This window comes from Styela clava, chromosome 10 (assembly GCF_964204865.1).
Source record: "Styela clava chromosome 10, kaStyClav1.hap1.2, whole genome shotgun sequence".
NCBI classification, from domain to species: Eukaryota; Metazoa; Chordata; class Ascidiacea; order Stolidobranchia; family Styelidae; genus Styela; species Styela clava.
The window spans coordinates 883,021-900,721 of NC_135259.1; the positions used below are offsets into that span (position 1 = coordinate 883,021).

General features: G+C 35.9%; 2 long non-coding RNA genes across 2 annotated transcripts; both read right to left on the reverse strand.

Moving 5' to 3' along the window:
- Positions 1-1,876: 1,876 nt before the first annotated feature.
- Positions 1,877-4,760, reverse strand: LOC144428110 (uncharacterized). Its single transcript, XR_013478096.1, has 3 exons — positions 4,637-4,760; positions 3,913-4,045; positions 1,877-2,071 (listed from the first exon to the last, which is right to left on the reverse strand). It is a non-coding gene; the product is annotated as an uncharacterized LOC144428110 (long non-coding RNA).
- Positions 4,761-7,962: 3,202 nt separating this feature from the next.
- On the reverse strand, positions 7,963-10,781 carry LOC144428118 (uncharacterized). Its single transcript, XR_013478102.1, has 3 exons — positions 10,658-10,781; positions 9,934-10,066; positions 7,963-8,092 (listed from the first exon to the last, which is right to left on the reverse strand). It is a non-coding gene; the product is annotated as an uncharacterized LOC144428118 (long non-coding RNA).
- Positions 10,782-17,701: the final 6,920 nt, after the last annotated feature.

Sequence of the window (17,701 nt, forward strand, 5' to 3'; positions counted from 1 at the left end):
GCAATAACTTTTGGCGATGTCTCGCGGGCCGCAGTAGGAGAAAACCCAAAAGTGATAAAACATCGGGAGTTTACCCATTTGCTTCTTGAGAAATATCGTGATATTTTTGGCGTTTTTCTTCATGTTTGATTTTGTAATGTCCGATAAAATTATATTTTTTCGTGGTAGAAATTACTTGGAAACACACCAGACCCCGTCATTGAACGTTGTTGGAGAAAGGTAAATACGTTTCCTATTTCTTGTTCATTTATTCTACACTTATTGTATGATGAATTCATATATTTGACTAATTTCATTACTTTTAGGGTGATTAGGTCTAGTGGTATCGTCAAATAACAACCAAAATATCTGTCTAAGATGAGACTCCGGACCCAGCTAAAAAAAACTGGATTGCGCGGCGCTAAGTCAGGTCTGCGTTTCGTCATTGCTGTAACATGGTCACGTCTCTGAAATGGAGAAGTTACTTAAGGCGAGCTTCATGTACGAAGTTTGGATGGAAGCGCGATTCATCTCATCAGCTTGGTCATGTCTGCACAAGACAATTTATTCTCCTCGTACCGACCACGGGAAGTCATTTCCATCCTGGTAGAGTCTTGACGTTTATAGATACAACATTGAAATTCCGTGATTTTATCAAATATCAATCCCGACATCGGGATTAGGAAAAAGGCCAATCACAGTTGGAATAGTTCAGAAATAACTCAGGAATATTCTGCCAATAAATACACTTATCTAACAATGGTTTAGTACACGCTAAAATTGTTCTACGGGCGCAAGGAATGTGTTCTAGGGCCGCGGTTCGGACCACCCTGATCTACCCTATAAAGCTCGGTACAAGCAGTACTTAATCATATTCATGTAACCACTATCCTGAAATCCCTACTAACATGCATTCTTAAATCATCATAGGTTGTTACTGTTCCATCCGAATGTTGGCCAGGGTAAATATTGATATTTTTACGTAAACTGCGAAGGCTCGTCTGACGCACTACACAATGGTATGATTTGAGTTTGTTGATTAATTAGGATAATTGGTAAATTGGAAGCGCAATAGTTGAATATCTTGTCTCAGTCTATCTCAGTATTCGGTGTGAATCAGTGTTTACAGGTTCTGTATTGTTGGTAGTACTCGTTATGTATCTGTTGGAAATACCAATTTGTAAATTTACAAATTCTTGTAAGAACTGAGGTTTTCAAGTGTAAGACAAATATAATTCAGGGCAGTATTACAGTTAAACTAACATAGTAACTACTGCTTTATTATTTTTGTCATAAAACTTGAATTATATTTACATCAGAGCATATTTCGTTTGGTTGTGTTACTTGTAGAGCCAGGACATAACGTATGTATATACTAAATTAGGTTTTGTATGTGTTTAATCTTTATCGTGCTGATGGATTTGAAATATAGATGGTTGTGTATATAGAGAATATATTGAGTTGTCTATCCGTATGAAATATTGAGTTTTCGTTTATTATTTTCAGCCGATGCCATGTTCCTGATTCTATTCCAAGTTCCACCGTGTTGACTGTTTTTGTTTTGAACAAACTACACAGATTCTTAGTTGAATTTCATTGGGACATAGCACTTTAAGGCACAAATAATATGCTGGAACCCCTTGCTCTCTAATATCAAACACTAGTAACTGGTTCAGAAACAAATCGTTTAGTTCGTGACAGGACTTGTTTATTGGGGGCGCGTTGTCGAAGATCTCTAACCACTAATAATTAGCTACGAATGTAAATTTTTCTTCTTCTCGGAAACATTTTTAAAATATTGCATTTGAAGAATATCCTAACGTGAAAACCAGAAGAATGAGCATGTGTTCAAGTATTCAAATTTAAATGAAACATTACTAATGTTTCTAGAGGAAGATCAAAAGCTTCCTTCATCATCCTTCCGAAAGTTACAAAACCATATACACTGAAAGCTAAACTCACATCTTTCATTAAACTTTTGATTTCTGGTTTTCTTCTCGCTAAAGGTATTTTAGTTTTGAGTCGATTTTCACGCTCCACATATTTAAGAAATATTTCCAAAAGAGCGTTCTTGGCCTGAATCGCTTGTTATCTGAATAAAAGAACACAATTCATAGGTTTTGTTGTAATCATCATGCAAAATTTATATCTTAGCAGTTGAAGGTGGTTAAAGACGCTAAAAATGGCAAAATTATGACCGCATAAAGAATATATGTCTAAAAGAAAACGAAGTTGAATAAAAAACAGATAAGTTTAGGGCTGCCCAACCCGCGGGCCGCGTTCATAAGCAATGAGTCCATGAGCAAACATTTTTTAAGGTTTAAATTTTAGTACCGTATTTTATATAGGGCTAAACTATGTTTCGTATTATGGCGTGACATCCAAATGTCGTTTCTTTCAATCACGCATATAGTAAGTCTTGCGCTCTGTTGAATATCGATGTCAGTTTTTTTTTCAATTTATTGCAGAACTGCACATTCTGTTTGACAAATTCGAAAACTACTGTGCGATGAAAGAACGGAGCAGAGAATTATACGCACATGGCTGTTTCCAAGAAGAATCATTATTTGAACAGTTAAAAATTGCAGAATTAATATAATCTTCCAAAAATCGAATATATGAAGCATGGCTTTTATATTGACGTTTATAGCTGTCGGTCTTTTCTGCAATTGAAAAAGCACCTTGACGCGATTATTTAATAAATCGTTGTTTGTTTTAAGTTGTTTTGTAAGACTTTGGAATCTTATTCGAGCTGCGTGTTCGTTTAGTGACTTTTCGCAATTTCCATTCATCTCCATAAAACCAAATTCATCAGGACGGTAAAATAATTTAATTTTACTGTTCGTGGAAAATATTCTCGTCTATTATTAAACGACTCGCTACACGGTAAATTGAACGACGTGACTATAATGGTCACATAAACCACAATGCATGAAATTTGAAATTGTCTTATTGTCAATACTTGTACGCAAATTTCCGATCAAGTCCAACCATGAGGAATTTCAATTCGTATTGGTTCATGTTGCGATGGGTGCGCTATGGGATTTTATGCCGCGATTAAAATCATAGCTTGATTCGCTTCAATATCGGCCAACGGAATATCCTGCAAGTGAGGCGAGGCATAAATTGATCTCTTTTAAACATTCTAGCTGAATGTTGTATGCGTGACTCCATCGCAAACACGTTGTTTAATGCCAATATTCTTCATAACCAGATTCCACCTACAATTTTACTAACTCTGCTATTTGTGAAACGCCTTTGTTACATAAAGTGTCAATGGTATCACAGGTACGATTTATTTTTATTAGACCAAGTCTTCGTTTCGATTGATGATGTATATATAATTGAGATTTGAATAGCAAAGTCTAGCACAGCGATAAAGTATTCAGAAAAGCCCACAGACCTTTTACTACAACTGGCAAAGGCTGAAATTGGACACCACGTCTGAAACATTTGCATTGACAACGCTGTTTTACGAGTAGAGACATTGCGATGGTTGTTAGCATTTGATCTTCTTGTAAAGATCCTCAGGCCATGGATCACTGAATAATGCTTACCCGAACAAGCGCGACACATGTTATAAAATTTACACCAAAAGGCAAACTGTCCAAGTTCGAGACAATTGAAACATAAATTTAATTCTAGTGAAAATCTTCTTTTTACGTCATTGGACATGTACATTTAAAGAATGTAAACAATTGCAGAAGCAACTACGTTTTTGTGGATGCTTGAAAGTATGACTTAAAATCGGATATTTTGCGGCTACTGAATTCCTGAATCTTTGCCACATTTACTCATTGCAACTACATAATTACTTACCATCGTACCTAGGCCGTCGACATGTCGTTTGCTACTCCGTCAAGGACGCGAATAGCCGAAGCATATGTGAACCGTCGTCGTCAAGACAACTGTGTACATTATCAAAAAATTTACCAGACTAGTTTGGTTCCAGGTGAACAATCCACGCGTCAACTGCTTCTTGGATTGAACGGTTAAAGTTAATTTTGTAGAAAGCTCGAAAGGATGCAAAAGTCTTCAATTGATACAGTATGACGTCGTTGCATTACTGTTGAATAACAGCAAATAGTTAAGCTATTTTATAAGTTGCAATATCTGCAGAAAACTGTAGGTATGTTTACAAAACATTGTAACACAAATACTCCATCAGTCAGTCAGTTAGAAGTTCATTTTTCATCAAAATGAACATATAATTAATGCAAACAAAACTAGGAAAAAAACACAAAAAAGGAATTTCATGGTGGAGGGTGACGCGAAAAAAACAATGCTGGTTATCGAGCAGCGATACCTGAGATAAAGGTCTAACTTTGATATAGGTAGAATAGAAAGAAGTCCATGAAATACAAATGTTTCAATCCAGCACCTTCGTCGACCCAATTAAACAGCCCTACAGAACCCATGAGGTTCGATCGAACCTATGTTAAGAAACACTGCTAAAAAACTGAGAATGGTTAATAGATAATCTGAGCTACTCGCATCAGGCAAGGTAGTCATGGAAGCAATATAGCATAGAATCAACCAAGCACAGCGATAGCTGTTCAGATGTTTTGAGCATGTGTTCAAATATTCAGTTATTCTAAATGAAATGAAATACTGTTACAAAATTTACAAAACAATCTAAGCAGAAAGCTAAACTTACATCACCTGTTAACCCTTTGATTTCTGCCAATCTCCTCTTCTCTGAAGATATTTGAGTTGATTTTTATTCTCCATTAATTTTCAAGTAATGTGGGTAAATGTGCGGACGTTGCCTGTATCGCTTTTTATCTGAATTAAAAGAACAAAATTTAAATGCTTTGTAACATCCATTATGGCGTCATAAAATAGAATGAGGATGCATTTTAAAACTAATAAAAGCCTAGCCCTGAATAATAAAAAAGTTGATTGTTGTAAACTGCTTGTCTGACTTTGGTCAGACAAAAGGTTACAGAAATACATTTGTGTAAGCGTGCAGCAGGACTCTCGAATTGCTCATTAAAAAAGAACTGGCGTTTAGTTGCTGTGCTATTGTCACTTTTCCCAACCTTGAAATTGCAACATGCAGAAATAAATAATTTACATCCTGGAAATATTGTAATAGAACCGATTCGCACAAAACTGATAATAGCTGTAAACTCGAAATAGGCAGTGGTATATTTATAACTGTTGCCCACAACTTCAAGAACATACAACTTACATTTGACTAAAGCAACATAACGCTGGTTTACTCATTAATTTCCCTGTAACCAACGGTTGTGACTTTTCCGGTTTCAAATCGACACCACTGAGAAGTAACTAGGTAGAAGCAGATAGAAAGATGTAGAGTATGCACAAATATTGCATTTGCTAGAGTCCTGAAGAATCGGCTAATACGAAAGGAAGATTTGAAGATCACATAGCCAGTATTTGAGAAGTCAAAGACAGTTAAACTCATATATTTTCTTATCCATCTATTTTGTTTCTGTTATCATTCTCTTAGAAGTATTTTGTGGTTATCTTTCGGTATTCACACGTGTCAAGAAATAAGTTTAAATGAGTAGTCTTTCGCTTGTCTCGAATGTTATATGAGATAAAAATAACACAATGTATACGCTTTTTTTTTCTCGTGATTGCATTGCATACGGCACCGATGCCCTAGCAATAGAATGATGACAAATAAGATTAGAAAAGCCGATACTCGCATTCGCTGAATGCCCGTAAAATTAGAATTTTTCACATTATAAAAAATAAGGAACGGGTAGATATAATTGACAATCTTTCAAATACATGATATGTGGCTTAAAGTAATTACATTTAATCTCAAACAAACTTTGTGATATATATATATGAAGACGTTGTGGAATTATTACTTGTCTTAGTAAATTGGATGGAGCAAGATTCGAATCTAAATTTACATGCGTGTCCATAGATTTTCTGGAATCGTATTGAAGATCGATTTCCCTACATCTTTTACCGATACAATATTAATTTATGTTTCTACTAATTGCAGCATCCGTTATATAAGATCTACCTTAGGGTGGTCCAAGGTTGCGAGGTTGGCGTGACGCAATAACTTTTGGCGATGTTTCGCGGGCCGCAGTAGGAGAAAACCCAAAAGTGATAAAACATCGGGAGTTTACCCATTTGCTTCTTGAGAAATATCGTGATATTTTTGGCGTTTTTCTTCATGTTTGATTTTGTAATGTCCGATAAAATTATATTTTTTCGTGGTAGAAATTACTTGGAAACACACCAGACCCCGTCATTGAACGTTGTTGGAGAAAGGTAAATACGTTTCCTATTTCTTGTTCATTTATTCTACACTTATTGTATGATGAATTCATATATTTGACTAATTTCATTACTTTTAGGGTGATTAGGTCTAGTGGTATCGTCAAATAACAACCAAAATATCTGTCTAAGATGAGACTCCGGACCCAGCTAAAAAAAACTGGATTGCGCGGCGCTAAGTCAGGTCTGCGTTTCGTCATTGCTGTAACATGATCACGTCTCTAAAATTGAGAAGTTACTTAAGGCGAGCTTCATGTACGAAGTTTGGATGGAAGCGCGATTCATCTCAACAACTTGGTCATGTCTGCACAAGACAATTTATTCTCCTCGTACCGACCACGGGAAGTCATCTCCATCCTGGTAGAGTCTTGACGTTTATAGATACAACATTGAAATTCCGTGATTTTATCAAATATCAATCCCGACATCGGGATTAGGAAAAAGGCCAATCACAGTTGGAATAGTTCAGAAATAACTCAGGAATATTCTGCCAATAAATACACTTATCTAACAATGGTTTAGTACACGCTAAAATTGTTCTACGGGCGCAAGGAATGTGTTCTAGGGCCGCGGTTCGGACCACCCTGATCTACCCTATAAAGCTCGGTACAAGCAGTACTTAATCATATTCATGTAACCACTATCCTGAAATCCCTACTAACATGCATTCTTAAATCATCTTAGGTTGTTACTGTTCCATCCGAATGTTGGCCAGGGTAAATATTGATATTTTTACGTAAACTGCGAAGGCGCGTCTGACGCACTACACAATGGTATGATTTGAGTTTGTTGATTAATTAGTATAATTGGTAAATTGGAAGCGCAATAGTTGAATATCTTGTCTCAGTCTATCTCAGTATTCGGTGTGAATCAGTGTTTACAGGTTCTGTATTGTTGGTAGTACTCGTTATGTATCTGTTCGAAATACCAATTTGTAAATTTACAAATTCTTGTAAGAACTGAGGTTTTCAAGTGTAAGACAAATATAATTCAGGGCAGTATTACAGTTAAACTAACATAGTAACTACTGCTTTATTATTTTTGTCATAAAACTTGAATTATATTTACATCAGAGCATATTTCGTTTGGTTGTGTTACTTGTAGAGCCAGGACATAACGTATGTATATACTAAATTAGGTTTTGTATGTGTTTAATCTTTATCGTGCTGATGGATTTGAAATATAGAGAGTTGTGTTTATAGAGAATATATTGAGTTGTCTATCCGTATGAAATATTGAGTTTTCGTTTATTATTTTCAGCCGATGCCATGTTCCTGATTCTATTCCAAGTTCCACCGTGTTGACTGTTTTTGTTTTGAACAAACTACACAGATTCTTAGTTGAATTTCATTGGGACATAGCACTTTAAGGCACAAATAATATGCTGGAACCCCTTGCTCTCTAATATCAAACACTAGTAACTGGTTCAGAAACAAATCGTTTAGTTCGTGACAGGACTTGTTTATTGGGGGCGCGTTGTCGAAGATCTCTAACCACTAATAATTAGCTACGAATGTAAATTTTTCTTCTTCTCGGAAACATTTTTAAAATATTGCATTTGAAGAATATCCTAAAGTGAAAACCAGAAGAATGAGCATGTGTTCAAGTATTCAAAATTAAATGAAACATTACTAATGTTTCTAGAGGAAGATCAAAAGCTTCCTTCATCATCCTTCCGAAAGTTACAAAACCATATACACTGAAAGCTAAACTCACATCTTTCATTAAACTTTTGATTTCTGGTTTTCTTCTCGCTAAAGGTATTTTAGTTTTGAGTCGATTTTCACGCTCCACATATTTAAGAAATATTTCCAAAAGAGCGTTCTTGGCCTGAATCGCTTGTTATCTGAATAAAAGAACACAATTCATAGGTTTTGTTGTAATCATCATGCAAAATTTATATCTTAGCAGTTGAAGGTGGTTAAAGACGCTAAAAATGGCAAAATTATGACCGCATAAAGAATATATGTCTAAAAGAAAACGAAGTTGAATAAAAAACAGATAAGTTCAGGGCTGCCCAACCCGCGGGCCGCGTTCATAAGCAATGAGTCCATGAGCAAACATTTTTTAAGGTTTAAATTTTAGTACCGTATTTTATATAGGGCTAAACTATGTTTCGTATTATGGCGTGACATCCAAATGTCGTTTCTTTCAATCACGCGTATAGTAAGTCTTGCGCTCTGTTGAATATCGATGTCAGTTTTTTTTTCAATTTATTGCAGAACTGCACATTCTGTTTGACAAATTCGAAAACTACTGTGCGATGAAAGAACGGAGCAGAGAATTATACGCACATGGCTGTTTCCAAGAAGAATCATTATTTGAACAGTTAAAAATTGCAGAATTAATATAATCTTCCAAAAATCGAATATATGAAGCATGGCTTTTATATTGACGTTTATAGCTGTCGGTCTTTTCTGCAATTGAAAAAGCACCTTGACGCGATTATTTAATAAATCGTTGTTTGTTTTAAGTTGTTTTGTAAGACTTTGGAATCTTATTCGAGCTGCGTGTTCGTTTAGTGACTTTTCGCAATTTCCATTCATCTCCATAAAACCAAATTCATCAGGACGGTAAAATAATTTAATTTTACTGTTCGTGGAAAATATTCTCGTCTATTATTAAACGACTCGCTACACGGTAAATTAAACGACGTGACTATAATGGTCACATAAACCACAATGCATGAAATTTGAAATTGTCTTATTGTCAATACTTGTACGCAAATTTCCGATCAAGTCCAACCATGAGGAATTTCAATTCGTATTGGTTCATGTTGCGATGGGTGCGCTATGGGATTTTATGCCGCGATTAAAATCATAGCTTGATTCGCTTCAATATCGGCCAACGGAATACCCTGCAAGTGAGGCGAGGCATAAATTGATCTCTTTTAAACATTCTAGCTGAATGTTGTATGCGTGACTCCATCGCAAACACGTTGTTTAATGCCAATATTCTTCATAACCAGATTCCACCTACAATTTTACTAACTCTGCTATTTGTGAAACGCCTTTGTTACATAAAGTGTCAATGGTATCACAGGTACGATTTATTTTTATTAGACCAAGTCTTCGTTTCGATTGATGATGTATATATAATTGAGATTTGAATAGCAAAGTCTAGCACAGCGATAAAGTATTCAGAAAAGCCCACAGACCTTTTACTACAACTGGCAAAGGCTGAAATTGGACACCACGTCTGAAACATTTGCATTGACAACGCTGTTTTACGAGTAGAGACATTGCGATGGTTGTTAGCATTTGATCTTCTTGTAAAGATCCTCAGGCCATGGATCACTGAATAATGCTTACCCGAACAAGCGCGACACATGTTATAAAATTTACACCAAAAGGCAAACTGTCCAAGTTCGAGACAATTGAAACATAAATTTAATTCTAGTGAAAATCTTCTTTTTACGTCATTGGACATGTACATTTAAAGAATGTAAACAATTGCAGAAGCAACTACGTTTTTGTGGATGCTTGAAAGTATGACTTAAAATCGGATATTTTGCGGCTACTGAATTCCTGAATCTTTGCCACATTTACTCATTGCAACTACATAATTACTTACCATCGTACCTAGGCCGTCGACATGTCGTTTGCTACTCCGTCAAGGACGCGAATAGCCGAAGCATATGTGAACCGTCGTCGTCAAGACAACTGTGTACATTATCAAAAAATTTACCAGACTAGTTTGGTTCCAGGTGAACAATCCACGCGTCAACTGCTTCTTGGATTGAACGGTTAAAGTTAATTTTGTAGAAAGCTCGAAAGGATGCAAAAGTCTTCAATTGATACAGTATGACGTCGTTGCATTACTGTTGAATAACAGCAAATAGTTAAGCTATTTTATAAGTTGCAATATCTGCAGAAAACTGTAGGTATGTTTACAAAACATTGTAACACAAATACTCCATCAGTCAGTCAGTTAGAAGTTCATTTTTCATCAAAATGAACATATAATTAATGCAAACAAAACTAGGAAAAAAACACAAAAAAGGAATTTCATGGTGGAGGGTGACGCGAAAAAAACAATGCTGGTTATCGAGCAGCGATACCTGAGATAAAGGTCTAACTTTGATATAGGTAGAATAGAAAGAAGTCCATGAAATACAAATGTTTCAATCCAGCACCTTCGTCGACCCAATTAAACAGCCCTACAGAACCCATGAGGTTCGATCGAACCTATGTTAAGAAACACTGCTAAAAAACTGAGAATGGTTAATAGATAATCTGAGCTACTCGCATCAGGCAAGGTAGTCATGGAAGCAATATAGCATAGAATCAACCAAGCACAGCGATAGCTGTTCAGATGTTTTGAGCATGTGTTCAAATATTCAGTTATTCTAAATGAAATGAAATACTGTTACAAAATTTACAAAACAATCTAAGCAGAAAGCTAAACTTACATCACCTGTTAACCCTTTGATTTCTGCCAATCTCCTCTTCTCTGAAGATATTTGAGTTGATTTTTATTCTCCATTAATTTTCAAGTAATGTGGGTAAATGTGCGGACGTTGCCTGTATCGCTTTTTATCTGAATTAAAAGAACAAAATTTAAATGCTTTGTAACATCCATTATGGCGTCATAAAATAGAATGAGGATGCATTTTAAAACTAATAAAAGCCTAGCCCTGAATAATAAAAAAGTTGATTGTTGTAAACTGCTTGTCTGACTTTGGTCAGACAAAAGGTTACAGAAATACATTTGTGTAAGCGTGCAGCAGGACTCTCGAATTGCTCATTAAAAAAGAACTGGCGTTTAGTTGCTGTGCTATTGTCACTTTTCCCAACCTTGAAATTGCAACATGCAGAAATAAATAATTTACATCCTGGAAATATTGTAATAGAACCGATTCGCACAAAACTGATAATAGCTGTAAACTCGAAATAGGCAGTGGTATATTTATAACTGTTGCCCACAACTTCAAGAACATACAACTTACATTTGACTAAAGCAACATAACGCTGGTTTACTCATTAATTTCCCTGTAACCAACGGTTGTGACTTTTCCGGTTTCAAATCGACACCACTGAGAAGTAACTAGGTAGAAGCAGATAGAAAGATGTAGAGTATGCACAAATATTGCATTTGCTAGAGTCCTGAAGAATCGGCTAATACGAAAGGAAGATTTGAAGATCACATAGCCAGTATTTGAGAAGTCACAGAAAGCTGAACTCACATTATTTATTATCCCCACATTTTGTTGCTATTATCATTCTCGTTGAAGGAATTTCTTGGAATCCACACGCGTCAAAAAATAAAGTCCACTCACACCACCGTGCGACGATCCGAAAGACTTGAATGCCCTTTTCTCCAAACTCAATTTTGATAAATAGATTAGAACCGTCTTTGCCACCTGATTTGTTCTTCAAGCACATGAATACAGAAGAGGAATACAGACATGTTCAATGATTACATGATTTATTTTGTCATCGCTTGACAAACGAATATCTTCCCCAATTACAGTGCCGACTCAAGATTCAACGCAACTTTGAAGTTGGAGATCTTGTCACCCTGATGATCAAGGAGTGAAAAGTGAAAGTGTGCATATCCAATTCTACTTATATGCGCGACATAATGAAGCTCTGTCTACGCTTTTTGAATACATTTACGCACAAAATACACACTACATAAATAGCATCCACACTACACATACACAGTCACACATACATTCTCACTATGGGAATATTAGGTGTATAATTCGAATTATATTTGAGTGGGGGCTAGTTTTTGGTTCTATACTTTTTGAATTTCTTGCATTGGCAATTTGCTTATCTTCATTGGTTTTGTTACTGTATTTATTTCATCAATTGTTTTTGGAAGTTGAGCAAACATTTTTTTTTTTTTGAAAATCATTTCCCTATGTTATCCAAAAAACAGTTCATAAAATTACCGGGGCCGGTATGTACTGTACGAAATGTTTGATTTTATGATTTTAGTGTGAAAGGGAGGTTTGAAGATCATAGTGCCATTATTTGACAAGTCAAAGAACGCTAAATTTACATATTTTATTATCCACATATTTTGTTGCTGTTATCATTCTCTTAGAAGTCTTTTGTGGTTATCTCTTGGTATCCACACGTGTCAAGAAATAAGGTTAAATGAGTGGTCTTTCGCGTGTCCCGAATGTTACCTAGGATAGAAAAAAAGTTTACTCTCGTTCACTGAATGCCTGTACAAATGGAATTTTTTCGCACTATAAAAGAAAAATAAGGGACAGGGAGATATGATTGGCAATCTTCCAAATACATGTTATGTGGCTTAAAGTAATTACATTTAATCCTAAACCAACTCTGTGATATATGAATACGTTGTGAAATTACTACTTGTCTTAGCGATTGGGATAGAGCGAGCTTTGAATCTAAATTTTTATATGTGTGGAATCCACAGATTTTCTGGAATCGTATTGAAAATCGATTTCCCTACATGTTTTATCGAGGTTTCATTCATTTTTGTTTCTACTAATTGCAGAATTCGTTATATAAGATCTACCCTAGGGTGGTCCAAGGTTGCCGGGACGCGCAAATTTTTGACGATGTCTTACGGGCCGCAGTAGGAGAAAACACAAAAGTGATAAAACAATGCGAGTTTACCCATTTGCTTCTTAAGAAATATCGTGGTATTTTTGGTATCTTTCCTCATATCTACCAATGGTTTAGTACACGCTGAAATTTTTCTGCGGGGCGCAGGGAATGTGTGCTCGGGCCGCGGTTTGGTCCACCCTGATTTACCCTATAAATTATAGGCTGTTACTGTTCCATCGGAATGTTGGCCAGGGCAAATTTTGACGTCTTTAGGTAAACAACGAAGGCGCGTCAGACGTACTACACAATGGTATGTTGTGAGTCTCTCGATTTATTAAGATAATCAGTAAATTGGAACCGCAATGGTTGGATGTCTTGTCTCAGTCTAGCTCAGTATTCGGTGTGAATCAGTGTTTACAGGTTCTGTATTGTTGGTAGTACTCGTTATGTATCTGTTGGAAATAACAATAAGAATTGAGGTTCTCAAGTGTAATATAAATATAGTTTGTGGCAGTATTACTGTCAAATTAGCACAATGACTACTGCTTTAATATTATAGTCATTAAAATTGGATTTTAGTTACTTTAGAGCAGGGTCGTCCAACCCGTGGCCCGCGGTAGCATTTAGGAAGTCCCGTGCTGTATTTTCCAGAATTGAATAAAAAATATTGAGTGAAGATGTGATACAAACGATTCTTTTATTTTCCTAAAATGCGCTCTGCCAGCTCTTTCAAACGTGCCATGAGTGTCATTTTGAATCGAAACCAACTGGGAGGAGATATCGATACATAAAGGTGCCATAGTCGCTTACACTCTTGGTCTTTTACTACTCTATATGATGATATGGCAAAACAATCTAAGGAATGTATATTATGTATTGTTTGGGTTGTCAATGTTTTACGTCCAGAAATAAAAGAGGTTTTTGCAAAAATAGCCTGTCAAGACAGACCATAACTCGTCATGTTGAAGAGCCTGGGAAATCTATAGCGGAAACTTTAATTGCAAAAGCGGGAAAATTTTCATCGTATTCCTTGGCGCTTGGCAAAAGCACTGACATCAAGTTTCCTGCTCAGTTGACAACTTGGCGATCTTCTTGCGGGGAGTTAATGATGATTTTAAATTACCAAAGAGCTCGCAGTCATTGTCCCTATTAAGCCACGACTGGAGGCATTGATTTGTTGGGAGCTATGATAAAAATGATCAAGCATCTTCGCTTGCCTTTGGCGAAACTTTCGGGAATAACCACTGATGGCGCCCCATCAATGGTTGGGAAACAACAGTTTCATTATTCTAATAATTGTGAAAGTTTGGTGTGAGTGTATTGTTTGTTTGTTCATTAACCTGTAGTTTGCGTAAACCAGAACATAACTACCATGGAACTACATGTGGCCCTTTGACGAAAAAGGTTGGCCAACCCTGCTTTAGAGAATATTTCATTTGATTGTGTTACTTAGAAAGTCGAAACATTGGGTATATATATACTGTTAAATTTTGTATGTTTTTAATCTATATCGCGCTGATTGATTTAAAAATTAGAGAGTTGTGATATTATGATATTGCAAAATTGTCTTGCCGTATGGAATATTTAGTTTATGTTCATTGTTTTCAGCAGATGCCATGTTCCTGATTCTATTCCAAGTTCCATCGTGTTGACTGTTCTGAACAAAACTACACCGATTCTAAGATGAATTTCATTAAGGCACAGGCAATATGCACTTTGCTCTCTAATATCAAACACTGGTAACTGATTCAGAAACGAATCGTTAACTTCGTGACAGGACTTGTTGTTTATTGTGGCGCGTTGTCAAAGATCCCCAACTAATAATGATCAGCTACGAATGAAAATTTTCCTTTTTCTTTTGAATAGTCGGAAACATTTCTAGAATATTGAATCTGAAGAATATACTAACGTGCAAAACAGAAGAATGAGCAAGTGTTCAAGTATTCCAAATGAAATGAAACATTACTAATGTTTCTAGAGAAGGATCAAAAGCTTCCTTCATCACCCTTACGAAAGTCTACACAGAAAGCTAAACTCACATCTTCCATTAACCTTTTAATTTCTGGTTTTCTTTTCTCTAAACTAAAGGTATTTGAGTTTCGTGTCAATTTCTCATGCTCCACATTTTAAGGAATGTTTGTAAATGAGCGTGAATCGCTTGTTATCTGAATAAAAGAACACAATTCATGTTTTGTTAGAATCATTATGACGTCATACCAAACCTATGTCTCAGCAAACGCTAAAAATTGCGAAATTATAACCGCATATAGAATATATCTAAAAGAAAACGAAGAGGAATAAAAAAACATAGTTTGGGCTGTCCAACTAACGCCCCATGCACGGGCCGCGTTCAGCCCGCACTTAAATGAGTTCATAAGCCAACATTTTTAAATGTTTAAATTTTAGTACCGTATTTTATATAGGCTAAACTTTAGCGGTTCCCAAACTATGGGTCGCGAACCACTGGTGGGTCGCAAAAGGAATCTTAGTTGGTCGTGAAAAGATGTAGAGAGCTTTGGTTAATTATACTGGTTATTAGGATCGGTGGCGACTCGAATACGTAAATCTTCAAAAAAACAAAATAAATTAAATTGAATTTAAATTCGAATCTGTGATTGGTTCTTTTTTACGATCTTCTCAAAGAAACAAAAATTTGCTACACAAAGAATGACCATGTGGCTTTTTTACGTGTAGCAGTTTTGTACACTGTACAGCACTTCTTACCGTGTTTCCCCGAAATTTAGACAGGATATAGATTTATTTCTTTTGAAGAATAACACTATGGTTTTTTTTGGAATAGGTCTTTTGTGTTCATTTATCAAAAATAAAATTACATTGTAGTAAATCACAAGATTTTTTACTAAATATTATATAAAAACCGACATCCATAGTTTCTATTTGTATTTTCTATACAAAAATCAAGTGACAAATATCATATTTGTGATATCACACCATCTTTAATAGTGGTGTGATCTTCACCTTACTTCAGGTTAATGAACCTTTCTTCTTCCACACATTTTAAATTTATATTAAGGGTAGGGTCATTCTGAAATCATTTTAAAAATTCAAATTATTATCTTATTTTCCGGCCAGGTCTTCATTTCGAGGAAACACGGTAGTTTTGCGATGATTAGCCATTGCTGTGTTCTGTTAAATTAAAATTAAATTAAAGTTAAGTGGGTCGCCATAAGCTTTGGTAATAAATAGTGGGTCCCAACTCTAAAAAGTTTGGGAACCACTTCCGCTAAAGTATGTTTCACGATTATGGCGTGATTATTTCGGCATTCCACATACAAATGTCGGTTCTTTTAATCACGCGTGTATCAAGTCTTGCGCTCTGGTGGATATCGATGTTTAATTTTTTTTTAATTTATTGCAGAACTGTGCGTTCTGTTTGACAAATTTGAAAACTACTGTGCGATCATTGGCGACGAGGCGCTGAGGAAAATTATAGAAATGATTTTGCAATCTCCATCTCCAAATCAACTTTGTTTTAAATTTTTTCTTTCGTTCTGGATTTGATCTTCCTTATCGCCACTGTAAAATTGAAAAGTTACCAATATCTTTGCTACTGGCCCCTGGATTCGTTGTATTTTTCTGTCGTGTCTATGTTTTTGCAATAAATAGAACTTATGAAATGTCGTCACTGCGGATCGGTAAAAGTTTCTAATATGATTGACCTAATGTTACTTCCTGGACTAGTATCAATGTTTCTAATTTTACAAAACGGCCTCCTGAAAAGTTAAAAATAATGCGAAATCGGGGCACATTATGCTCATCAAGAAATTGAAACAATATCATATCCACTGGAAATAAATAAAAATATTATAACTCAAATATAACAGCCAATTTTGACGCCATTGTCCGTTAGCCGGGATTGTAGACTGATGCTCGTGTATCGTGCGCTGTGCTGTCCAAGCGTTTGATTCAACGATGCGCAAGTGACGCGCCGTGTTCAGGCCACGTGAGAACGGCCATTAGAGCAAGAAACTGTTACTCAAATATTCGAATATTTTTCCCAACCCGAACTAAACTAGCACTTATAGCCACGCGGACTGCCGACAAAGGCACCTTCATGACTATTCACAGAAAGTCATCCATCAATGAGGCGGAATCCTGACGCGGGGGGAGTAGCGTCAAAAACTAGTCCAATGTCCGAATTCTCTAAAAACTGAGGAATATACATCCTTCTATCGCAGTAATCTGTGGGATTTTGCGCGGAATCAGCGTTAAGTGGAACGACCCTGGCAATTCTTCTTGGAAAGCTTCGATATCATTTAACAGAATATGCCAAATTTGTACAGGGAATATTTACATTCCACATCTTCGAGTTGACGAGGAATTGAAATATTTTGAAAACTTATAGAATTACTTCACTTTGACCAACACTTCAGTCTCTTATTGTTGAATTTTTCATCCCAAGCATCAAGTATTGAACTTACAACAGCAAGGGCTTTTCTATTTGTGACAAAACCTGTGAACTCCTGGTGTTCAAGTATGAAGCAATCTCTCTCGCTTTCACAGTTCAGTCCCAAGCACTTTTAACAGTAAGTCTCTCGATATCTAAATCAATACTTGTGGAGAGACGATGAATGTATATCTCACGTGAAACTGATTTGGAATTCGAAATCCAATCTGTCGTCTTGAACCCGTTATTGTGTAACATTTCAATCACGTTCTTAGATGCTGATACCAATGAATCGACACTCTATTTCGAAGTAAGTAAGCAACGTAAAAGTCTATATCGATAATTGATAATGCGCTACTAGGAAATTCATGTCCGCTATCGTACGTATCTCCCGTTAAACAACAAAAATTCGCCACATAAGATGAATCAACAGCTACGAGAGCAATACGAGGCAATAATTTATACGCACATGGTTGTTTCCAGGAAAAACAGTTATTTGTACAGTTAAAAATTGCAG